The sequence below is a fragment of the Canis aureus genome, chromosome 18 (genome assembly GCF_053574225.1).
Source record: "Canis aureus isolate CA01 chromosome 18, VMU_Caureus_v.1.0, whole genome shotgun sequence".
NCBI lineage: Eukaryota > Metazoa > Chordata > Mammalia > Carnivora > Canidae > Canis > Canis aureus.
This window is the reverse complement of record NC_135628.1, coordinates 32,004,501-32,031,155: the sequence shown is the minus strand read 5'-3', so window position 1 is coordinate 32,031,155 and position 26,655 is coordinate 32,004,501. Positions and strand designations below refer to the sequence as shown.

The 26,655-nt window shown below is 34.6% G+C and overlaps 1 protein-coding gene across 7 annotated transcripts in view; it reads right to left on the bottom strand.

Moving 5' to 3' along the window:
• The window catches only part of DGKB (diacylglycerol kinase beta), a 695,680-nt gene that overhangs the window by 126,522 nt on the left and 542,503 nt on the right, over positions 1–26,655 (bottom strand). The gene's annotated exons all lie outside the window — the stretch shown is intronic.

Genomic DNA, 26,655 nt, shown 5'->3' with positions numbered 1-26,655 from the left:
ACAACAAGACAATCAGAAAATGATTCACAAGGGTACATGGAAATATTGAAACTAGTAAGTCTGCAATCCTAAGGCTAAAGAAGAAAATCAGGGGTACTAGCCACATATTACCTAATTATTATATATGTTTTAGAGCTAAGTCAGGTCAGGTAGGTTCTAGCCCACTGATAAAAGCACTGAGTAGAACTATCTGACTCTATCTTACACATTCACACACATACATACAAACACACATACACTCTCAAAATCTTTCTTTTACATCATCAGATTATAAAGTGCTTTATAAGTCATCTTAAAAAGAGTCTATGAGATAAGCAGTGAATTTACCCACCACCCACAGGCAGCTGCTTCTGGGGAGGAATTAATCTACAACAGCAATAAATAAATAAATAAAATAAAAGTGTAATGAAAAATATATGCATTTTAGTATCCATATATATGTACATAAATACAGAGAGATACTTCAAGCGTGTGCAAGGTTATTGATTTAGAATTCAGCATGAAGAGGGGCCCAAAGAATTCTCAGAATAACAATGTGAAATGTGTAAGAAATTCTTCCATTTGCTTTCTTTTAAATTTAAAATTGAAACTAGTGCAATTTAAGAAATGAAGAAAAAAATGTTAGAGGATGTAGAATCTTTGGGGATTCCTAGCGTTACTAATCAGTTTTGGAGAAAGTTAATTTTGCTTTTCCTTTAAGAAAAACATGTAAATCTTCTGTTGATTGAACAATTTAATCCATTTAGCCTCTACAAAGCATAACACAGAATACACACTAAGCATTTTGAGAATAAGTTATTTTATGTGTAACTTATGATAGAGAAGGAGTTAGTATAAAATAATTTGAATATTAGAACTTTAAGTGACTTTCACTTTGATGGTGTCTGTGTCTGTCAGGATAGTATATTAACTATTTTGGGTAACAAACGACCTTTAAATTTAGCACCTTAAAACAGCAAATATGTATTAGCTCACAGTTTCTGTAGGTCAGGAATTTGGGTGTGGCTTCACAGGGTGATTGTGGCTTAGAGTCTTATGAGATTGCAGTGAAGTCATCACCAAGTATCTAAAGGTTTAACCAGGGGCTGATCTCCTTCTGTGATGACTCATAAACATGGTTATTGGCTAGAGGCCTTGTTCCCTCACTGGCTATTGGCAGAGGCCTTAGTTCCTTCCCATGTGGATCTCTCTGTAGGACTGAGTGCCGGGTGTCATGGTAGAGTGAGGAATCCGAGAGAAAGGAGAAAGCTATCATGTTTTTATGACCTATTTTTTGTGATCACACACCACCACTAACACCTTATCAGAAGTTAGCCACTGAGTCCACCCCTATTCAAGAAGAGAAGAATTAGGCTCCACCTTCTAATGGGAGCAACATCAAAGAATTTCTGGATATATTTTAAAATCTCCACTGGCAGGCTCAAAGACTCAGTAAGAATGAACATCTTTGGTCTCAAGTTAGAGGTGACAGTCTAACTACTATACATTTCACGGATGTGGACAATAGTTCATGTATATTTCTGAAGATTATTTTTTTTTAGGAAGCTTTTTCTGAATTCACCATTTCTCTAACTCCACCTCTGAGTCTCACAGAAATCAAATATATTCTCTCAAAATGCAACTTCATTTTCTGGCAGCATGGGAGCAATCCAGGTCAAGGTATTAGCTAGATCAGAGGAAAAATAGTACATGGTTAAAAACAACCAGCACTGAAATGCAGTTCATGGGTTTAGAAACTTCCTTTTTAGATGCAATCCATTTGACTTCTTTACTTTATTTGTTAGAGTAACTTTATTTATAGTACTGAGAAATACTGTAACACAATTTGAATCCAAAATAAATCTTAAAATCAACTAGATAGAGAAGATTCCATAATACATCTTTAAATAGGTGACAAATATTTAATTATCTGTGCCAAAAGTCCTGTAACACTCCATAAGATGGAGAATTAATACTTAGGCATGTGGAATAATGAAAATATACTAACTTTTCTGAGTCAGAGGACATGAATTCCTAGCCTTTTACTAGCTTTATTAGTATTATCATCACAAGAGAAGGATATTCCTCAATTTACCCCACGAGAAAGGAGTTTAATTTTCAAGATGCATGTGGATAGTTGTGGAAACAAAAAAGTAAAGCTGTCAAAAGTGATGCTGCTCCAGCTTCAGGCTTGTTCTCACAGTTTCTCTCTCATATAGGCTTCATACTCTGTCTCTCATGGCATTTCCACTTTTTCCTGCATTGATTCTCCTCTCCTTCTTCCTAACTAGGTTCCTCTGTCTACTCATAGATTCTACACTCTCCCAGCATTAGATGGTGCTTGGCCTATTGTCTCTCCCACCCCTCTGTATATCATGCTTCTTAGCTTCTAAGTCACTGGTCAGCCTATGTCCAACTCCATGTAATTTGAGTTGGGGGGCCTGCCCATCCTTTCAACCTATCAGCTCTGATTGCAGAAGACAGGGGCACGGGGGTTGCAAAACAAGGCTTCTTCAGGACTAGCTATGACAGAGCTGTTCCTCTCAGAGTGGATTGTTGGTAATATAGGCATTCTGAGTCCTTGCCCAGGTAGTATAGTGTTAAATAAATGAATACGATATTTTAGTTCTATTTCTTCTAATGCCTATATGACCTTGAGAAAATATTTCTATATGTACATTTTCTTATCTGTCAAAGAGAAATTCATTTATTTATTTACTAAATAGACACATGAAGGCCTATTTCTGTGAAGCCATGTGTTAGAACTTGTGGGGTCTTGAAAGATGCTTAAGAAGTTTCCTTATCTTAGGGGCCTCTGGATGGCTTAGCTGGTTAAGTGCCTGACTCGATTTCAGCTCAGATCATGATCTCAGGATCCTGAGCTGAAACCCCAAGTGAGGCTCCACCCTGGATCTACCCTTCAGTGTAGATCCTACCTAAGATCCTTTCTCCCTCTCCCTTAGGTAATTCTCTTCTTTTCTCTCTCCCTCTCTAAAAACAAACAAAAAGAAGGTTCCTTACCTTCAAAAGCTTTTAGTAATTAATAGAAGGGATGAAGCATGTAAGCAAATAAGTAAAATATGAGGTGGAAAGTAATTTTTAAAAATAAGAGTTTAAACATAGCTATTGGGGTTCAGATTAGGTAAACCAGAGATAATAATATTGTCTTTCACTACTTTAGAGAACTGATAATGTATTATCTGATATAAATGGGTACAAACTTTGAAGGTAAAAATTCATAGGGACAAGTTTTGAAAAGAGAGTCCTGTAGGAACACAGGCTCTCTTATGCATAAGCAATCATTTACAAATTGATAACTGACCAAACATTTTTAAAAGCTGCCTCAAATTATTTAAAATATTTTAATAAGGGGATCCCTGGGTGGCGCAGCGGTTTGGTGCCTGCCTTTGGCCCAGGGCGCGATCCTGGAGACCCGGGATCGAATCCCACATCGGGCTCCCGGTGCATGGAGCCTGCTTCTCCCTCTGCCTGTGTCTCTGCCTCTCTCTCTCTGTGACTATCATAAATAAATTTAAAAAAAAATATTTTAATAAGACTCTCAGACCTTTTTCAAAAATGTTTGTGGCCAAATTTAAACTCATTTTCTTTACTATCTCAGTAGATATCAGAGATTCTATTCAAAGAGAAATAACATGGGAAACAGAATGTTCTGTGGTCAAAATGATGTTACTTGCTGTTTTTATGTTCTTATGCAAGTCTTTTAATTGCTAAGGCCTCAGTCTTCCTTGAAAACATGAGTTGAGCAAGACCAAAGAATGTGAAGATCTCTGTAGCTCTGTGATTCTCTTCAGTCTGGTCCAATTAGTCAAACAGTTACCTGTCATTACAGAGGCTGCGGTGTATACATTTTAGCACCAAACCACAATTTAATAACAGGGCACAGGAGCCGCAAAGCCTCCTATTCTGTTCCATTACTAATTTATCAGACTAAAAGCAACCAAACTGAGGAAACCAGTCAGACAATGGTGCCTTTGAGGGGCGAAGGAAGCATCATTTAAAAAGAAAGCATTACCATTCTAAAATAATGGCAAAGCGCATGGCCTGAGTGCTTTGAAAGAGAGCACTACAAAAAAGGTATTCTTGGCTTAAATGCCCCAAACATAAAAGCTTTTGGTTGGGACTTTTCAGGGAAAAAGAAAATAGCTCCTAATAAATTGGTTTCACCAGGATCCTCTTGTGTGTGTGCTGGTGCCAAGGGGGCGGAGGTAAAGGCAGAGTATGATTTTCCCCAATTTAACAATATTATGTTTCTTATTTGGAACAAAAACTCAACAGTTTGCTAAGGAGGATAAAGAAAGCAGAAGAGATATTCTTGTGTTTTTGCCTGTTTTGGTTATTGAAAGATCATGCCTACAACCTTATTTGTTCAGTGCATTAGCAATATAGTTACATGTTTTTTGCCTTTTACTTTCCTTGATACTTTGATTTAAGCAAATAAGCATACAGTACTATATGTGCATGTGATTTAATCTGATCTGGTTTGAAGGACAGCAATAAGACTACAAACCAATTAACTTGCTAATTTTGTCATTTATGTGTTACTTCTCATAAACAATATATAATGATAAATTGCTTATTTGTAGAATTAGCTGAATTAATGGTTTGTAAATTTAAAGAAATATGAAAGATATATGCGAAAATAACCTTTTAGTAACCTGATCAGTTTGGAAAGGTAGTTGTTCATAGATACTCAATACTAAAGTTGTTTAATTGTGAAAAATTCTATACATATGCCAAATATTATTATTACTATACACATATATGCAAAACTGTAAGTTGAAAGAAAAATCTCTTATGATAAAAAAGGAATGTGTTTTCTAAATCTGTACAAACTATGAAAGAACGTTTAAAGATTTAGATCAGAGGGGTGCCTGGGTGGCTCAGCTGGTTAAGCAATTGACTTGTTTTTAGCTCAGGTCATTATCTTAGGGTCATGAGATTGAGCCCGTAGTCGAGCTCCATGCTTAGCATAGTCTGCTTGAGATTCTCTGTCACTCCCTCCCCACTCCCTCTGCTTACACACTCTGTTTCTCTTTCAAATGAATAATTAAAAATCTTTAAAGACTTAGATCAGAAGAATATATTTTCCAATCATTTTTCTGTTGAAATTTATGTCACTGAAGAAGCTATGCACTCAATTACTCGACAATTACATTGTACAAGAGTTAGCTTTATCTACCATCTTGTTAGAACCTCCTTAACTATACTTTTTGTCACTGTCACTCTGCTTCTGTTACTTAAGCCAGATGTCATCCATGACTAAAAACATTTTCTGTCTGACCCATTAGTGTCTTCAAATAACAAAATCAATCCCAGAAGAACCAGGAGATGTTCATAATGTACACTGCTGATTTTTAACTATTTAACATCTTGAATTATTTTGCAGAAGCTGTGCTAGCATCCTTAAATGAAAGATAGATTCCAACTGCAAATCCCTTCTGAATAATCAAAGATTTAAAAAGGAAAGGATTGTAGATTGTAGAAAAGTTTGTAGATTTTGATATTAAGGGAGCCTATTGGGGGGGGCAGTAAATGGAAAAGTTGAATGAAAGAATGTTTCTGATAAATCAGGATATCTGTAACCCAATATGTTTGTCCCACTATGGGTTCTATATCTGTAAGAAGGGTCACAGTTTTCCTCAAAAGGACATGTAATAATGTATTGGCATCATTTTAGATGTAACAATAGAGTAAGGGCATGAAACTGATATGCATGCGTAGTTTATGTATTCAGATTGATTGCCTTACCCTCATAGCCAATATATGTATATTGAGCACTGTGTGTTCTGCAGTTTACCATATTGTTGTAATGACAGTAAGGCTGGAGTACTAGGTTTACAGTTGATTTAGAATCCTACTATTTTGGTTAGCATGGTTTAATGGTGGGTCTTCATGTGATGGTTCAGAGAACAGATTTTAACTGAATGACAACTATATACAAATGCTGTGGATATATCCATTGGCTAAGCCCATTCCTCTTGTTTTGAAGAGGCATGTTCTGAAACTATAAAGACATGATATCTCTCAGTTGTTCCTAGTAAGCAGCTCTAACTTCATCCTTTCTTTCCTTCTTGCTTTCACTATCTTTCATATGTTCATGTTGAGGTGTGTGTATGCATTCCAAAAATATTAGAAATTTCTCAATATGCCCACTCAAAATCAATATGATAATATCCAGAATTATTTAAAAATTTTTACTTTCAGAATTATTTTTCAGTATGATTTAAATTATTGAAAACATATTTATATTTCACTGTTTTGTGGAAGACTGTACTAGACTTGAGCAGCCATGTCTCTTTTGGATGGACTTAAGCAATGAACTTCAGCTAATATGAGACATAGTATCATGGCTTGCATACTCAGTTGCAGTAAGAATCCAGGATTTGAAGTAGACTGACTATGTGGTTACTGACTACCTGCTTGCTCTAGAACAGCTCCTCAAAACAATGTGACAGTCCCATTCTTCCTTTGGACTTTGTCACTGTATCCAGAATTTCCCTGCAGGTGGTATGTGGTGATTAGTTCTGTTTGGCAACAACCTCCAAATTTTATTTTACTTTTTTTCTTGACAACAACTAATTCTACCTTTATAGACCTGATCAGAATTTTCCTACTACAATGAAAAACTCAAGTCACTTTTACCAAAAAATCTTCAATGATTCCTACTTATCCAAAATTCAGATTTGTTGCATGGCATAAAGATTCTTTCAACTGACTTGTCTCTACCTGCCTTTTATTGTCTTTATTACTTAATACCTTTGGTCATTACCTCAGACTAATAGTTTCTATCTCAATTCTGTTTCTACCTGTGTGTGTATGTGTGTGTGTGTGTGACAAATGTAGTTCCTTCTACTTCAAATGGCCATCTCCACTGGCTTAGATAAATTCCTCATCATTATTTAAAATTCAGATTAAACATCACTACCTCTGAAGCATCCCTCTATCAACATTGGGCAGAAGTAATTAACACTTTTTAATGTTATGGTGCTTTGATTATACTTAACTTCTATGTTAACCTGCATTGGATTATAGACTTGGTGCTGTTTTTCAATGTGTTTGTCTTCTTAAATCTTGAGGCAGGTACCGTATCTCATACCTCTTTACAGTTCAGTTCCTACCACAGGCCTTGATATAGGGTTGCCACTCAAAGAAAAGTCTTTGTATGAAAACTTATTGAAGTAATATTTAATTATGAGCATTTTTTCCCTATGGATGGATAGAATACAAAGTCCTAGGTTATAATTCAACATGAATCTATTTCTTCAGCTAAGCCAGTCTTACACTTTAATCTTTCCACATTTTCCCCTCAAATTACTTTTCATTCAGAGAGGAAAGCAACATTTAGTGAGCACTTAATTGCAGCATGTATAGAATGAGTCAAATGGCGTCCATGTGTGGAAATTTTAATAGCTTCCCTTTACACAGGGTCTCTGCCAGCTGCAATGGCCAAGGTTTCCTGGCCTTAGATATTTGACAGAAGACAAGAAACAGCTAAAACAAATGTCTTAACAAAAATCAACTAGCAATTCTTAATAGCCCTTAACAAATCTAAAATGTCAGTGATGCCCTACCAGTAACAGATTAGAAAAATTCAATAAGTTTGAAAACACATGTCCAAAGCTAGTTCAGATGATGAAGCTAATTAAATTTTAGGACAATATAAATTTTAGTAACAAAATAAGTTGTCATTTAGTTATGTCTTTTATAGCATGTGAATATTTATATAATTCTTAATTCATAAAAAGTAATTTATTTTTATGAATATAAATACAAGAGGTTCTGAAATATTCACAATTTTAGTTGCTAGCTTCATCTGCACTGCTATAACTATTAGTATGCAAAATATTCGTTGTCTTTTTTCAAATTTTCAAAAATTAGATGGTAAAAATTCATATTACTCTAAAATTAATAGTTGAAACTATTAGCACTGTTATATGAGATCTATCTCTGCTAAGAATTACAGCTTATTTAGTGATTTTTTTTTAATTTTTATTTATTTATGATAGTCACAGAGAGAGAGAGAGAGAGAGAGGCCAGAGACACAGGCAGAGGGAGAAGCAGGCTCCATGCAGCGGGAGCCCGATGTGGGATTCGATCCCGGGTCTCCAAGATCGCGCCCTGGGCCAAAGGCAGGCACCAAACCGCTGCGCCACCCAGGGATCCCTGATTTTTTTTTTTTTGATCAATGGTACCACAGAGCTCCCCCACTCCCCATAATAAAGGTAAGTAAACCTATTCATCATTCTTGTTGAATCGTAGAATTACACATTTTCTTATATCCCTTCCACTCTCATCCCAGGAACATCTTTAATAGGCACCATTTCTAGACATTCTATTTTTTTCAAAATTATTTCTTAGTTGATAAAGACATAATAAAACATGAGGTGAATCAATTATAGAAGATCCATATGATACAAATTTAAGAACCACTGAAATACTATCTTAAACACATATTTATGGTATGAGGTAAATACTCAAGGTACATTTTAGTGCAAATCTTAGTTTTTCAATATTATATCCAAGTTATCATTCCAAATTTGTGCCATATGTATATGTGTATATCATAAACTAATTAGAAACATTACTGTAAAACACATACTAAATTATTAGAGGGTTTATGTCCAGATCATCTTTAGTATGAAGTGTTTATAATTTTTTGGTGCTTTCCAGTATTATAAAAGTATTAATCATTTACATTCAGAAAATATTATATGCTGACCACTTCGTTAAAATCTTTCCTGATTATCTCAGTTGATACAACAACTAAATGTAGTAGGCACTATTATAATCTCCATTCTACAGATGAAGAAATAGAATATTTACATTTTTTAATGTTTATTATTTTGAAAAACTAAATTGGAAAGTTCTACTCCTAAACATTACTTAGCTATACTTTCTCATTCTGCACCCACACAGATGATTATTGTTTTATACTGAATAAAAAAAAAAAAAACTTGATTTAATCCTAGTTCCTAATATATATATTTTATCAATTTACCCATATATGTATACCCTACCCTAAATGAGCTCCTAAAATGTATTGCCATTGTATGGGTGCTACAAAATTGAACAAGACATGGAACTTGCTTGTTTGTCAAGAGGCAAGTTACCGATTGATTGTACCACAATTACTGTCATAAAAGAGGGGTTAAAAAGTGCTAATGGAGCAAACTAGTGGGAGGGATATAGTAAGTACATGTTTCAGTCTTTTCTACTGAGTGTTTAAGCTGCTCATCCTATTCATCTTTCTTGTAGGCATTCTAAGTACAACAGACTGAATAAGAATGAGAACTAAAATTAAATATACAATGAGTTAGCAGGGACTAGGCAAATGTTATTTTCAGACAAGAAAGTCTCACAGACCACTCTGTGGATGACATATCAGTTGGCTGTCCTCACTGATGGTTATACCACATTGCATCTTATAATTCACATTGTATATTAAGTAGACATCAATAAGTGCCAAAGGACAAATATTAAATGCTCTTTTATTTTAGGAACCAATTGTGATACATATTTTTGGAAGGTACATTTATATATGTGGGAAGATGTTATATAAATAATTTAGAGAAACAAAGAACACATACATTTATGAGACAACTTCACATTTAGCATGTTTGAGAAATCTTTGACCTTAACAGCCCTAATAGTTTTCAGCCTTTCTGGAGCAGCTTCAAATACTTAAATATCACATTTTCTTTGTGTTTAAAAAAACTTAAAAAGGAGACTTATGTTTGAAACTTCCTTTTCTGTATTACTAGTAATTGTATGCATCAATGGACTAATATAGGTCTTTGCATTTTTTCAAATTCCCCTTAGAGGGTGACAGCAATTAGATGCTAGAGACCTTCTTGCCTACTGACCCACAAAGTTTGCAATGTCAGAAATCATTATTTATAATTAGTGCCAGTGCACAGCCAAGTATTCTCTACAACCACTGTGGGAAGCTCTTCATGAAATCTATCTTACATAACACACAATACCTGTGAGCCAGCTTTTCCCAGAGCTGTGTGGTATTGCTTCCTACCTATCCAAAAAGTGTACTTCACTGAGCACTGAGGCATAATACTTTGGAAAGGCGGAGTACAGGGCAAACTTAGGAAACAACATAGTCTCACATGCTGGCATGGTGATGATACAAACTTTATGGGATCTGGATTTTGACAAATTAAAGAATAATGAGAACGTATTACTTGAGCACTAATGTCTTGCACTAAAGGTATAAGAGCAATCAGGATTTGGAATTGGATTTCAGAATCTCCTATGATACTACTGATCTTCAAAAAAGGGAAAGATATCTGAATTGGGACTTGGGCAAATGTTCATACATGAAAAAGCTGACTTAATCACTTGAACATTTCATTGCCCTAAATTCTCATTCTTGCAGTCCTTTAAGTATGTTTAAGACAACTCTTTTTTTCCAGGTTTTTCTGGTAAGAACCGTTCATAAGTTCACTTAACATTAGATGTCTGGATAATTTCTAAGATTCCAGACTGTGTTTCAATAACTGCAGTTATAAATACATAAGCATATTATAATTTAACATATTTTAGTTATTATTAGAATATAAAATGTGCCAAAGCCTAAGACAATGTTAGAAAAATGTTCTAATGGACAAAAAGATACCAACAACATAAGTTTTTCTTCACCTGCAGCCAGTATTTCAGTCATTTAGAACCTTATATTATTTTTATTTGTCACATCTTTGCATATAAAGTGATAAGTACCCATATGAACGTCTTAAAAACATGTTTATTTTTGGTGTGGGAGGTGGAAGAAAAATAGGGCCAGGTGACTCTACCATCTCCTTCAGCACTAAGTTTCTGTGGCTGTGGTCTGAAATATGTTATTTTTATCCATTAAAAAATAGATTTTGGATACAAAAACAGATACGAATGGAACAGAACAGAGACCACAAAAATACACCCACATTTATATGGTTAGTTAATCTATGACAAAGGAGGCAAGGATATAAAATGCGGAAAAGACAATCGCTTCAGTGCATGGTGCTGGGATGAAAGAACAAAACTGTACCACTTTCTAAAACTATACAAAAAAAAAAAAAGAAAAGAAAAAGAAAAAAACAAAACAAAACACAAAAACAACCAAACCTCAAAATAGATTAAGGACCTAAAAGTGAGACCTGAAACCATAAAAAAAATCCCAGAAGAGAGAACAGTGATTTCTCTGACATTGGCCATAGCAACATCTTTAAAAATATGCCTCCTAAAGCAAGGAAAGCAAAAGTAAAAATAAAATATTAGGACTACATCAAAATAAAAAGCTTTTGCACAGCAAAAGAAACTACCAACAAAAAAAAAGGCCTACTGAATGGGAGAAGTTATTCGCAAATGACATATCTTATAAAGGGTTAATATCTAAAATACATAAAGAATTTATACAACTCAACACCAAAACTGCCCCAAACAATCTGATTGAAAAATGAGCAGAGTGCTTGAATAGGCATTTTTCCAAAAAATATATACTGATGGCCAACATATCCATGAAAAGATGCTCAACATCACTTATCATCAAGGAAATGCAAATTTAAAAGCTACAATGAAGTATTACCTTACACCAGTTAAAATGGCTGTAATCAAACTGATAAGAAATAAGTGATGGTGAGACTGAGGAGAAAAAGGAACCCTTATGTGCTATTAGCAGGAATGCAAATTGGTATAGCTACTGTTAAAAAACAGTATGAAAGTTTCTCAAAAAAATTAAGAATTGAAATTCCATATGATTCAGTAATTCTACTACTATACATATTTACCCCCCCAAAAAGAAAAGCTAATTTGAAAAGATATATGCACCCCTATGTTTATTGCAGCATTATTTACAATAGTCAAGATAAGGAAGCAACCTGTGTCCATCAGTAGACAAATGGATAAGGAAAATGTAGTGTACACACACACACAATATTTACATATATACACACACACTGGAATATTATATAGCTGCATAAAAGGATGAAATCATATCATTTGAGATAGCATGAATGTACTTAGAGCATATAATGCTAAGTGAAATAAGTCATACTGAGGAAGACAAATACAATATGATTTCACTCATGTGAAATCTAAAAAAAATAAATAAACAAAAAGCAGAATCAGACCTATATAGAAAACAAACTGGTGTTTGTCAAGGGAAGGAGGTGGAGGATTGAACAAAATAGGTGAAGGGAAATGGGAGATATAGGCTTCTAGTTATGGAATGAGAAAGTCATGAGAATATTAGGCACAGAATAAGGAATACAGTCAATTATATTGTAACAGCGATGTAACTAGACAGATGGTAGTTTCACTTATGATGAACAGCATGATATATAAATTTACCAAGTCACTAAGTTATACAACTGAAACTAATATAATATTGTGTCAACTATACTCAAATTTTTAAAAATTAGAAAAGCAAAAGGTGAACAGATAAACAAATTTTGATATGTCCATACATTGGGATCATCATACCCCAATAAAATAAACTACTGATGCATGCACGACATCAACATATTTCAACATAATTATGTTGAATAACAAAAAATGAACTATTGGGACTTTAACAGGATAAAAAGCTTTTGAGCAGCAAAGGAAACAAAACTAATAGGCAACCTATACAATGGGGGAAGATATTTGCAAATGACATATCAGATAAAGGGCTAGTATCATAATCTATAAAGAATTTACTAACTCAACACTCAAAAAATTAAAAATCCAGTCAAGAAATTGGCAGAAGACATAAACAGACGTTACTTTTAAGACCTATAAATGGCTAACAGACATATGAAAAAACGTTCAACATCACTCATCATCAGGGAAATACAAATTCACTTAACAGTGAATCTCATTGGTCAGAATGAATAAAATTACCAACTCAGGAAACAACAGATGTTGGTGAAGATGTGGAGAAAGGGAAACCCTCTTACACTGTTGGTGAGAATGCAAACTGGTGCAGCCACTCTGGAAAATAGTGTGGAGGTTCCTCAAAAAAGTTAAAAATATAACTACTCTTTGACCCAGCAACTGAACTACTAGGTATTTATCCAGAGGATACAAAACTAGTGATTTGAAAGGTCACACCCCCCCAATGTTTATAGCAGCAATGTCCATAATAGACAAAACATGGAAAGAGCTCAGATACCCATTGAGAGATGAATGGATAAAGATGAATGGATAAGAACAGAGAGAGGAGGCAAACCATAAGAGACTCTTATCTATAGGAAACAAACTGAGGGTTGCTCGAGGGCAGGTGGGAAGGGAGGAGGTAACTGGGTGATGGGCATTAAGGAGGGCACATGATGCAATGAGCACTGGTTGTTATATGCAACTGATGAGTCGCTAAATTCTACCCCTGAAACTAATAGTATACTATATGTTAACTAACTTGAATTTAAATAAGAAATATGGTGAATGAAATAAGCCATTCGGAAAAGAGTATATAAAAACAGATTTTATTAACTTCTCATTATGGTAGAATGCATTGTTCAGAATCTACAGGTTCTGAAACTCAAATATGGCATAAAATAAAGGTAGATTTTGAGTATGTTATGTTGAAAATATCTAACAAAATACAAAAGGGAAAGTATAGGTTTTAAGACTATATTGGCTTCTTGTTTTTTTAAATGCTTTAATGGTTTCTGGAGTCTACATTTCAGTATTTCTCATCTGTTGAGGTTGGGTTAAACCTAACAAAGTAGGGTTTGTGATGCCACCTTTACTTACATTTTTAACGGAAATTTTCAGTGAAAATCTATAGGAACTTCGAAGTTGTTCTAAATGTCTGTCACCGAGGTTGGTATTTAGTAGATGCACAGGGGGAATTTGTTGAACTAATATTTATTTACCTGTTGTGTTACTTTTTATCTACTTCTATTGCATGGTTTATAAATTTTAGTGTCATATCTATGATTTATACATTGAGTTCATATACAAATTCAAATTCCTAATTTGAAAAGAACTCAGTCAGGTATTGATTGCAAGTATACATTTTAGTATTTAGGCTTAATTGATAATGTTGTTATTTACTTTTGACCAGTTATATATTCCCAGGAATAAAATGCCCTCTGCATTTTTAACCACTATGATCTCCTGTCTTCTTCCTTGTAACTTTTTTCCTGCTTTTCTGTGTTTTCCTTTTCTGCATCCACCTCATTCACACCCTTCTTTCTATTCTCTTAACCTTCATCATTTTGTCCTTGTAGAGCAGCCAAAGTCAGCCTTTGGTTGTTAGTCAGACTCCATGGGCAATTCCCTCAATGTTTTCATTGTTTACACAAGAGCATGCAAATGTATAGCAAATACACCAGCTGGAAACCTCTCCATAGACAGATGCATCCAAATAGGAGGTTTCTTGATGTGTTATGGTAGGTCAGTTTGGTTCTGCTACCAGAAAGAACAGCCTACACCCATATGCACTTTTGCTCCTGAATGCAAGGACTGCGTTAGCATCCACATGGGCTGGGCCTCAGCCAAACCTTAGCCCTTAGCTCATACAGTGATATCGAAAGATGTGACAATGACAGAGTTTTGGAATACTGTTTGTTGCATGCTGTTCTTTGGCATAGTTCTTCAGAATCTAAGAACAGATTTCTCCTAATTATCCCAAGTCACATTGTTTATTATAGAATCAGACTTTTAAAATGACTATAGATTTGAAGGCGGTTGATCAATTTAATAGTAAACTCAATATTTATTGTAGGTATTTTGGAAATTGTTTTGAAATGTTGCAACAGAGACTCATGCTTGAAAACACCACCTAATTTTTAGATTTTTTTTTCAGAACAGGACAAAAGGAGAACTAATAATGGGACAAATACAATAATCTTTGACTCTAATTAGGAAAATGCAGTGAAGATTTATCAATAAAAGCAAGTTGCTTAAAAACTGAAGAAAATATACTTAAATACAGTTCACAAACATAGGCAGTTCTTGAGCAAAAATATTTGTGTATAAGTATGTATTTATATTACTCAGGATACTAAAATTCTGTTAAAAATTAAACACTTCATGCCATTTTGATAATAATAAATACAGGCAAATAACACATCAAATCAGTAAATATTTTTTTGTTGTACGTGATTTAAAAGAGTAATCACTCACAAATTTCTAAGTCATAGTAATATGCCCTAACAAAGAGATAGAAATATCCCTTCCTATGTCTAATACTATACTTTGAAAATAAAATGAAGCAAAAAAAAACCATGAAAATGTCTAAAAAACCCTCAATGAAAGCAATTCTGTAAGCATAGTGTGGTTAGAGAAACAGATCTCTAGTTTCTTCTAAGCAAATGCCTTACAGAGAGACAATGAGATTTTGCTTACCTGATATGATTACTGTCAAGGAAAACACAGCTGTATTTTTCTGTTCTTTATTTTGTTACTCGAGGATGGATAACCCGAACCACAAACTCAATAAGGGACACTGAAGAAATGTACAAAATCAAATGCTATATCCATGTCCAAAATGTATGTAACACTTTTATAAATTTGGCATAAATTGCAACCAACATGGAACTACCAGTGTGGATGATTTGGAACTACCTCCTTGCTCATGCTCACAGGCACACTGTAGGAAAGGGAGGCCCTGGCCCAACCTCAAAGCCCATAAAGGGGTCTGGGTAAAAAGCTGTGTTCCTTCTTCCAAGCAGCCTCAGATTTTCAATGTGTTGCATTCCAGGAAAGAGTTTTGGAAAATATAAGAGTGAAAATTAAATAGTCCTCTTTGTGAAAGACATGAAAATGAATCCCACAGACTAACTGAAAGTTAATTATTTAATGTGCAATTTGAATATCTAGTATAAGGGTGACTCCTCAGACTTTACTTTTGGCCTCAGAAAACCTATAAACTGTGGGATGAATGTTCTATCAGTCAAGGAAGGCTAGGCTACTTCTGTTTGACAAACAACTCAATGTCTCAGAGGCTTATAAGCATAAAGTTTTATTTTTCATTCATGTATGTATCTGAGATGACTTGTAAGTTGGCTATATATTTACTTCAATCTATCTGGAACATTGCTAGTTCTTTTCACAAAGGGAAAAAGAGACTCATCAACTACACAGATTCTGCCCAAAGGAGATGCCAATGCTTCTGCTCACATGCTATTAGGCAAAGAAAGTCTTCATGGCACATTGGAGGTCAGTATGTTAAATGAGGAAATATAATCCTTTCTCCTATCAGGAGAAAGTCTTTATGAACAATAGTCCAGTTTACCAGAGATAGCATCAGGGGACATAATGCCCAAGGGTAACATGGAGGAACTGCCTTCTACTGTGGATTAAAGTAGAGAATGTTGAATGAATAGGCACTTGGATGGACTGTGACCTCCTGACTAAGCAAAATGACCACAAAAAACCAGATTCATTATAACACCCCTAAAGTATTGGGGAGGAAGTGCCAAAATAACATGCTATCTAAAAGTAGACGAATGCTGTTCATTGTTAGGCATAGGGCAATGGAACATTAAGCAATTTCCTAACTTGTAAATTCAAGAAATTTCCTTAGTACTGGCCTAGGTATAGAAAAGAATTTATGTCCCAAATAGCCATGAGTTAAAAATGAAATGCATGTTCTAAAATGTATCTTCTCAGATTTGCGTCCTTTCCCTGCTAATCTCATAATTGGTTTGGTTCAGGAATCCTGAATCTTCCTCAGAGTGAATTCTCCAAGTACTTTTATAAGGAATCCATAGTTTTGGGTACCTGAAGAACTAAGCCTAATGGAAGCTTGAAACTCTTTCTCTGACATTTTTGTTTTAATGAGAAAATACTTCAGTGTAATCACTTTCATGGGGCCCAAATAAAACTTCCAATTCAAAAATTTTATTCTCAGAAAATTTTTATAGATTTTGAAAATAGTAAATAACAGGAATAAATCCAGGTGAATTATTCAATGTAAGCAGAAAATTCTGCCATTACTAGTAAAAATCACAAACCCTAAAAATAGGCAACAAAGATCTTGTTGCCCTAAACATTTTGCTTCTCTAAGCAGCAGACCATAATGTCATTTTAGACAACAAAGCAAACATTGGCATAGAAAAGCAAGAGCTAATCTCAGGAGTTTCAGATAGAGTAACTTCTGGAAATTGTTAGTGGCATCTAGTATTTACCTCCTTTTCAATTTTCTCACAAAAGAGGCATAATCTCTGAGGGACAAGTGCTCACTTTTGAAGTTTGAATGTTATGTTTATCAGTGCTACAGAAGGTAGTGGAAATTATGACAACTTGTTTGTCCTGTTTCTGAAAAGTCATTTTGGTCTAGCATTTTTTGTTTTAAAGAAATAATTGTATCTGTTGGGAAGATATTGCAGTGTGTAAATACAAGAGTGCCTCTCTGTGAGAGTTCTCATTCACTGCATTTTCATCTATGGTGGATACAACATGATTCATTTATGTTGTCTTTTCTCCCTCCTGCTGGGTCTTCCCTCTCAAAATGGCGCTGCATCGTCAGCACTGACTCAGAATGAGGAATGTGGTGAGGCTGCCTTTCTCACAGCATTTATGTGTTCAAGCTGTGAAAAGTGTCGCAGCAATACTCCCATTCTGTGTCAGCTGAACTCTGTTTGCTCATATTCATATCTTGGATTGACTACAATTCAAACCTGTTTATTTGTTTTTTTGGTGTTGTTGGTTTTTTGCGTTTTTTTTTTTTTTTAATTGTCACAAAATACAGTTGATCTTAGCCAAAAGGCCGAGAAGCGATATAAATTGTCACAAAATAAAAGGCATATTTCAGGCATATTTCAGCATTGTTGGGGACCCCTAAATAGGAAACCAATTTTTAGACAGATCTATACCATTCCCTCTTAGGGAGTATCAATCCTTAAACCAGCAGGTGAGAGCACATTTTATTAAAGGGCTCATTCTAATTCAGGTCCTGAGTGGTCTTACTTATGGATGAATAGTGCTGCCATCCCAAGAAAGGAATCTAATCTTTCAGAAATGAGACGCTTCTGGTTTTGAAATCAGGTTTCTCAGAGGTGCTGATTTTGACACTGGCTACTACTTCATTAAAGAAAGAACAAGATAAATACACAGAGCTTTGACCACTTTTTATGCCGCATTAGGCCATTTCTACAAGACACAAAATGCCTGATCATAATGAATCATCCAAGTGTTCTGCACTTTCTGGATGGCCAACCAAACTAGAGAATGAAAAAAACTTAAATAATTTGCATAAATCATTCTTATGATGAGAAGGAGAAAAATAAACAGAAAAAGAAAAAGAAAACCTTCATTGGATACCTATTAACATGTCCTTTATTTTATTTTTTAAAACTTCCTGCCAGGACTACTTGTTTTTTGTTTTAAAGATTCTATTCGTTTATTCATGAGGGAGAGAGAGAGAGAGAGAGGGAGAGAGAGAGAGGGATAGAGAAAGAGAGAAGCAGGCTCCGCACAGGGAGCCCGATGCGGGACTCGATCCCAGGGACTCCAGAATCACGCCCTGGGCCTGAAGGCAGGTGCTAAACTGCTGAGCCACCCAGGGATCCCGGCATGCCCTTTATATGTATGTTTAAAAATAATGTTCTTTATATTTTACTAGAGATATTGGTATATATTGAATATGTACATTATAGTTAATACATTATGCTTAGCAAAATAGCAATTATTGAATAGTCTGGAAATAAAGCTTCTTGTATAAATTTGCTCACACAAAAATAGGAAAACTCTTCAGAAATCATGTCAAGAAAAACAGTTTACCTGAATCTGCAGGTGCATGATAAAAATATCTCAGTGCCCAGCTTCTATTTGTACCTGCCAAGATGAAGGCAAACAGGTAAAACTGTGAAATCTTCTCATGGTTTCTGTGTTTTATTCCATCTTCAATCACCCAATGTATTCTTTCTTCACAGAATAGAAACTAATATCTTATACCTGGGGCTGATTTATTCTCCATGTGGTAGGGCCACTGTTTGCTATTTTTTTTTAAAATTACTATTTAAAATGTGCTCAACAAAGAAACTTGTGGAATAGAAAGAAATAATAAAAAAGAGAACGCATAAATTATCTGTCATGTCACCACCCAAAATAGCTGATGGTAACATATGGTTTGGCCTTCCAGTAATTTTTATAAGTCTATTCCTCATCTCTTCCTGGGCTCCCTTCTTTTTTCTGCGTACTTCTAGGTGATATCCTCCTGGCATGCTTATAATCCATCCTCCACAGAGCAGACCGAGTTTACTTTTAAAAACTCTCCCAGTTTAAAACCTTCTATGGCTTCCTACGGCACTTTGAATAAATATCAAAGTCCTTATGCTGTTCTTGTGGAGTCTTTACAACTTTCCTCTATGACTTTGTACAGTCTGATTTGTCTTCTCTTTCCCCTGTTATCAGTTTTCTATTGCTAAAACAATTTGTTTCAACAATAATTTAGCAGGGACTTAGTGACTTAACAACACATTTTTTTTTTTAATCTTTCAGTTCTGGAGGGCAAAAGTCCAAAATGGGTCTCACTAAACTAAAATCAAAGAGTTGGCAGGCTAAGTTCCTTTCTGGAGGCCCTAAGGGAGAATCCATTCCCTGCCTTTTCCAGTTTCTAGACACCATCTGCATTGCTTGGCTTGGGCCTCCTTCAAAGCCAGTAATGTTGGGCCAAACTTTCTCAGGCTATCATCTCTCTGATTTTCTCTCTTCTACTTACTAATTCCAATTATAAGGACACTTGGAATGGCATTGGGCCCACTCAGATAACCCAAGACAATCTCTTTAAAATCAGTTGATTAGCAACCTTAATTCCACCTATAACCATAATTCTCCTTTGCTATGTTAGGACATATTCACAGATTATGAAGATCAGAATATGGAAATTTTGGATAGAGGAGATGGAGTGTGGTGTTCTGTTTACTATACTCCCAAACATTTCTTGGATGGGTGAATATGGCTAATCGATACCTCCAATGTCATCAAGCATGCAGACCCTGATAGCCCAGTGATAGACACTATGATGTGAAGAGTACCATACTGTATCTAATGAATAAAACTGAGGAGTTAGAAATGTTGTACTACTACAAATGAGAAAATACAAGAGGTAAGAAGAACATTCAGCTAAGGATTATACAGGATATAAAAATACTGCTTCAGCAAACCGACATCCATTTGTTTTGATTTACCAAATAAACGCTGCTTATTTTTCTTTTCTTTTCATATAATTTCTTTGAAAACAAGTGATATATTTTGTTTCCACTTGGGAAGTGATTTGGTGGCTATCTAAGATTATTGAAAATCTATTATGCAATGGTCCTGGGAATGCAGTATTGAATAAAACCCAGGACTAGCTTTCACCAGTTTGAGAGAATCATACAAGTGATCAGAAAGTAAGAACTTTAGCATAGGTTTCAAAGTTTCTTATTGGAATTCAAGCGTTTAACCAGGAAGAGTCACCTAACCTTTGGATTGGGGAGGTTCCAGATACCTTTCCAAATGGAGACGACCACCTGTTGAGGGAGGGGATTTGTCAAAGGGTCTCAAATTTCTTTCGTTGTTGCCATTTTCTTCCCATGAGCTTCATGAGAGAAATAGTCTTATTTCTCTTGACCATCACTGTTTCCTCAGCATGTAGACTAGTTCCTGGTACACAGTAGGTTCTGTACACATATCTAATGAATATAAGAATCACCAAATGCTGGTAAAATATGCCATTTTATTTATTAGAAAAACAACATACTGAATGAACTACTGGGTAGCATGTTTTGCTTTCAGTTATAAGCATATGACTATCATTGTCTGTTCACATTTTGACAAAGATTCAATTCCAAATAAATGCTTCTTTAACTAGGCCTTTTTATATTAGGGATGCTTTTACGCCTGTCACCTCCCTTATATTTTGTCATACATTCCCATGCGGCACGCTTTCCACTCCTCATTCCAGAAGTATTTTCTATTGAGCTACTATGTGTATTATATTTGGGAAGATTACTGAGCCAACAGAAAAACAAAATGAAAACAAAACACCAAAAAAGTCCCTATGGTTGGAACTATAGGAGCAAAATATTTGAAAATGGCATGGTCCTCTATAATATAGGACATATGGTCACTATAGTAGTATAACAGCTACTTCCAAACACAGGTAGAAGAGTGTGTAATTGCACTTTTATGATTGCTGAAAGAAATCTACCAAGAACTATAAAATAGCTCTACTCTAATTTCCAAAGTCCACCAATATTTTTAAATCCTACGTGATATAAATACTTCCTAGCAAAATTTACTCAACAAATGTTTGTTCCTATTTTAGATGTTAACATTGTTTTAAGTATTGCCGTGTAACAGCAAAGTATACTTCCTTCTTCCTATTTCACTTCTTTCTCCACTAATGATTCTTATGTCATTTCTTAAATGGCTAATGATTCATGAGTTATTATATAGAATGATACTATTATAATCAATCAGTATATCACTTACTCTACATTTAAAATGTCTGCATGAAAATGATCACTTATTTTTATTAGTAATTAATAATTACAAGCCCATCTGATGAAGTTAATTATTCTATAAATCTCTGAATACTTTCAGTCAAGTCTATAATATTCTCTTAACTTTATATTTCCTTCCTTATTTATTTGAAGTTTTTATTTAAGTTCCAGTTAGCTAACATACAGTGTAATATTAGTTTCAGATATGCAATATAGTCCTTTAATTACTTCCATAGAATACCCAGGGCTCATCGCAATTTCCCTCTGTAATTCCCAGCACCTATTTAACCCATCCACCCATCCACAAGAAGGTATATATAATACAATATTACTCAATCTTAAAGAGCAATGAAATCTTGCCATTTGCAATGCAGCGGATGGAGGTAGAGAGTATTAGCTAAGTGAAATCAGTCTACCATATGATTTCACTCATGTGAACTTTAAGAAACAAACCAAACAAAAAAAGGGGAAAAAAAGAGAAAAGGAAACTAAGAAACAGACCCTTACCTATTTTTTTTTTTTTTTTTTTTTTTTTTTTTTTTTTTTTTTTTAGGAGTTGCCATTCTGGATTTTAAACTTAAGCATATTGACTTTATGAAAGACATCCAGAATCTAGTTTTAACAAACATACCATCCATAAAAATATTTTCTCTATGGCTCTACTCTGTCAGTTTCCTAGTTTTTAACAGTTTTATTTCTATCATCAACAACGAGCTTTAAGGTACTTCATTTCAACTAGAGCAAATGGTTGTTAAATTCAATGAGTCATTCAGCAGAGAAATTCATTAGACATTGGTTTATCAGTCAAAGATGACATTTGTTTTGAGCCAGCTGGGTTTTCTTGAGGAAATCCTTTAACGGGAGGCAGATTTGATTGGATTTTAACTTTCCTACACTATTAGGCAGCAGTTTCATATGGCACACACAGCCTGCAATACATTTGTATACAGTTGAAATGATTAAAATAGCGAAGGTTTTAAAAATAAAAGATTGTACTTTTCCTTAAGTCTATCTGTGGTATTTGACATTTTAGTTGTTTAAACACATGCATCATCTTATAAATGTATTTTGTAAACCTAAAATTTGAGAATATATTTTATTTTATTTATTTATTTTTAAGATTTTATTTATTTATTCTGGAGAGACACAGAGAGAGACAGGCAACATAGGCAGAGGGAGAAGCAGGCTCCCTATGGGGAGCCAGATGCTGGACTCGATTCCAGGACCCCTGGATCATGACGTGAGCCAAAGGCAGACACTCGACTACTGAGCCACCCAGGCATCCCTGAGAATATATTTTAAAGTCAAATATTAAACAATAAAAACAAAGAACAAATATCATTTGGCTGGGATACCTAGTAATGAAATAGGAATAGTTGATTCTGAAAATTCCTGGATAATTTTCCCTTGGATAATTATCCTCTACTTCCCACATCTTACATATATATCCTAACAATCAGCAACTCCTGACATTTATATCAAAAGAAGGGAAAAAAAATCTGTTCATAGTTATCATACTCAAAGACATCTCTATCTATAATGAAGACAACAGTGGTATTGATATGATTTACTTTCTGTCTTCAAGTCTTACCACTTAACTCCATTCTCCTCCAGGCAGCGAGTAATCTTTTTAAAAACATAAAATGGGAAGACTATGTACTGTAACAAGAATTAGGTAATTTGAGCCAACCCACAAAAAAACCCCACTATATAAGCGCATATACATAAACACATACATGTACTTATATGTACACATATACAGATAGATGTGTATATATATATGTGTGTGCGCATGTGTACAAATGTATATATCCATCTATTTGAAGGTTTATAAAGTTAATAAGAGAGTAAAAAGAAAAAAACTGGGCCACTATCTAAGAGTGGAGATTTCTCAGGGAGGTGGACTACTTTTGCCCTGTGGGCTTTCATTCACTCTAGAAAGTGTGGCTGATAAAATGGAGTGTAGTTGTCAGACTCGCAGGACTGAGTTTAGGGCCACCAAAGTAGATGACTTGGGAAATACCCCTTGTCTTGGGTTAAGACCCTAAATGGCGGTACCTTGGCAATCAGAGTAAACCAAAATTAAGCAGACACACAGTGACTACAGTTCTGTTTGATTCAGTTTCTCTTACATGATATAGCAAAAAACTATAGCCAAAAACAACAAAATAAGCAAGTTCCACAAATAGTTGAGTAAAAGAATGCAAATACAAAAAAAAAAAGTACTGAACAATTCTATTTATTTTAACACACAAATTACAGTACTTAGAAATGCATTCTTAGGTGCTAAAATCAGATGGAAAAATCAAGAAACCATTTATTATCAAAGCCAGGATAACGTTTCCTATGGTGGACAAAGAATTGCAATTGACTATAGGGTGTTAAGAAATTTTCTTTGGTGCTGCCAATGTTCTATTTTTGGTTGATATTTACACAGGTGATCATTTTATCTGTACTATATTTTATTCTAAAACTATTAAAAGTGTTTAATAGGTCATGTTGCTCTCTACTGAAAACCTTCAATAACCTGCCATTGTCTGTCTTCTACTCTCATCTGGAAATAGCCTGCTTTCCCCCTGCTCATTTCACTTTAGGCACATAGTTTTTTGCTCCTGCCCAAAATGACAAAAAAAAAAAAAAAAAAAAAAAAATCTTGCCTACTTTAGAATCTGTGTTTGAACTTCCTTCTTGTCTTGCAATACAGTTTTTTTGGGTTGTCACAAAAAAGTTTTTTTTTTCTTTGGCCTCAAAATAGTTGTAGCTTTCTCTCAGATGCATTCCTTGACCACTCATTCTAAATTGAAAGCCATCCATCAATTATTCTTTATCACTTTGTTTATTTTCTTCAGATTGGGAAGCTCCAAATGATTAACTGAATTTGTAAAATTTTGCATACATTTTTACTTAATGTAAAATATTCATTATACTGTAAGATCCATGAGGGTGAGTATATTTTTGGTCTTTGTTGTCAGCACTGAATGGATCAGTGTCCAAGAAAATTATTTTCAGAAGGGATTTTGTCGAAATTCTAAAGATTAATCTATTATACTATGGATGGAAGGAGAAACCTAAGATTTAATTATATAATCTGGTTATTGTAGTTATGCTGCTAGGCAATAAGGAAACACTTATTTGTCTCAACTATCTAGAATTATCTGAGATAAATTTTCATATGTATCCAGTTCTAATTTTCAAAATCCTCTCACCTCCCTTTTTTTTTGCTACACTTGAATGAAGTATTTCTTTCAGAGACATTATGAAAACGAGAAAAGGAAATGCCTTACTTTAGTTAGTAGTGACAATTATTTTTCTTAATGATGATGCTCATTCATTTATAATATAATATAATGAAAATATTATTTTATTTCATTTTATTTCAAAATTCCATATGCCCTTTAAGAAAGTTAGCCTTGGGATCCCTGGGTGGCGCAGCGGTTTGGCGCCTGCCTTTGGCCCAGGGCGCGATCCTGGAGACCCGGGATCGAATCCCATGTCGGGCTCCCGGTGCATGGAGCCTGCTTCTCCCTCTGCCTGTGTCTCTGCCTCTCTCTCTCTCTCTCTCTCTCTCTCTCTGTGTGACTATCATAAATAAATAAAAGTTAAAAAAAAAAAAAAAAAAAAAAAAGAAAGTTAGCCTTATGTGGTTATAACCATTTTGCCACTCCCTATTTAGCTTTTATTTTAGAATGTTTCACATGAAAGTCTTCACACAATACTATTCACCCTTCTACAATACTAAATGGATATTAGCCTTGAATTGAGAATTTATGGTTTTCTTACCAATTATTGATCATTTGAAACTGTGCCTCTTTATATGTCAGTCAATAACTTACCTGCCATATTTATTAATTGAACACTAGTTTATTTTGCCACTTAAATTGTCTCTTGCTATTTGATATTTCTTTGCTCAGATCAAATCCAGTCTTGAACCAGCTGCACTCTGCTTGTGTTCCTGTTCAAATACACCCACTGAATCATGGCAGCACTTCCTGTTAAATTACAAGCATCAAAAAAAGTCATCCAGAATAGAGATAAAAATTTCAAAGGTCAATTGCCACTTATGTAGGACCCAGGCTCCAGGTAAACAGTCATTTCTGTAGTCATGAAGAGCGACATGGCCCAGGAATCTTTACAATGCAGGTGGCTTAGTGCAGCAAGTGCTTTCGTAGCACTTTGCTTGCAAATGCTACTTTGCCACCCTGAAAGACATCTGAGGATTGAAAAATCTATCAAGTATTAGAGGAGGTAGTCTATTAGGTAATCAGATAATTTCATGTTTTAATAAAGCCCTGGCTTGGAAAAGAGGCTTCTTCACTCTTATTTTGTCTCATTTTTTATATTACCAGCTTGCCATTCTACACAACTTCCTCTTGGAGAACATCACACACATGCACACACGCACACATCCTCATGCACACATAAGCCTCAGGCAAATGAGGTGGTTGCAAATTTCTTTTTCAACAATAACAAATGAACCTGTAATTCTTCATGTGTAAGATATGGTTTCTGTATTTGCTTCAAGTTAAAATGACTACCTTTCGAATGAATTATCTTTTTATTTTTATGTATTTTTTTTTTTGAGACCCACCTAGGCTGTCAAGGTTCTACATTGGCATCATTACACTCAGTTAATGTAAGACAGCTTATTTTTATACTGCGGTGTTTTATAGATTTTTTTCTTATTACACCATTAAGAGCATTTTGATTTCTGCAATATTCCCAGATTTTCTTGTCATAATACACAACATTCTACAGTGCCACTTTGTGCTAAGCTGCACAACATTCATTTACATTTGGTTTTCTGCCTCAGAGGTCAGGTAATAAGATGAGTTTCGAAAAAAGAAATTGCTGGTTCAGTTTTTTACATTAGAACCTGTGCAGATTATTTTCTCTTCAATTGCTAGCCAAAGTTCAGTTCACAATTATTTCCCCTGGTAAGTAATCATTGCCAGTTTAGTGTCTAGTAGTGAGCTTACAGTTTATCAATGTCATTTGATTTTCAATTTTTTAAACTGAGAAATAAAATGTCTATTTCAATATTCTGTGAATCTGAATAGAAATTTTGTGGAATTTTTCAATTTCTCAATAAAGTAAAAAATTGTCCATTTATGACATGGTAGGTTGGTCTATTTTAAGCCTAATGAAACCCTTTAAGGGATTTATATTATTAATGTTGATTAGTTTGGGCAGTATTACAAAACTATTTCAATGATGGGCAGCTTCCAGTTTTGAAGTTTACAGTTTATCACTG